Raw genomic sequence first — 1,014 nt, forward strand, 5'->3', positions numbered from 1 at the left:
ATAGGAACAAACCCATAGTTGTGTGTATTCAGCACAGGTCTAGTGACTCATTGGGCTGAAATGACAAGTTTCTCAGTAAAATTTCCTAAATCTTTGTGTCTGCTTTGCAGTTCCACGTTTCTTATGAGGAGGGAACTTTAGTATCTAACTGGGACAGAAGGCATATTTCACATTAAAAGTTTATACTTATCTTCTTTTCCCTACTGTGTACACCACTGCTTTCATTTTAGTACTTGTGAAATGCGAAGAAAACACTCAAAAGGAAGGAGAAACTGGAATGGGGCAAAGGAGAGAAGAAGGGAGGAAAGAGGAAAAATACATACACATACATACAAGATGATTAAGATGGTTATACTAAATGTTAGTAGTTCATTCAGAGGAAAGGTTTAGGCTTATACTGTTTGATCAGTTTTTCATGCTTATATATTGCAATGTGAGCAACTTCTTTGAAGATAAAAGTATGCAATGTACTAATCATTGTTACTCTCCTACAATCCTGTTTTAAAATTTGAAACCACTGCTTTTAGTTTTTAATGTTTTCCTTAAAAGAAAAAAAAATACTATCTGTTCCCTTTCTCTATGAAAATGTGCCATTACATTTAAAAAAAGGTAAAAAAAATCACTAAGAATGGCCTCGAATGCTTTTATGGAGAAAACCCAATTCTTTAACAATTTGCTCTGATAAAATAAGATTAAATTGAGAAGTCCTACCTAATTGCTGTCATGTAAGTCCTACCTAATTGCTGGCATGAATAGCTGCAATGATGTTATAATTGTCAGGCTCTGTTCAGCACATGAAACTAACAAACAATTGTGTCATCCTTAATTAAAGGGCTCTAAGATTTTATGCGTCAAAGTGGTTCTCTTTCCTCGTTAGCAATAGAGCTTTCGTTATACTTATTTTTATTTTACTTATTATTTTAAGGTGAGCACTATTTTAAAATTTTCCTCTGGAATTTATGACATGACACCTATGTAGAAAACATCGCATATGTAAAATCTTTTTAATTTGCA

This window comes from Chinchilla lanigera, unplaced genomic scaffold (assembly GCF_000276665.1).
Source record: "Chinchilla lanigera isolate Chin_1 unplaced genomic scaffold, ChiLan1.0 scaffold00233, whole genome shotgun sequence".
NCBI lineage: Eukaryota > Metazoa > Chordata > Mammalia > Rodentia > Chinchillidae > Chinchilla > Chinchilla lanigera.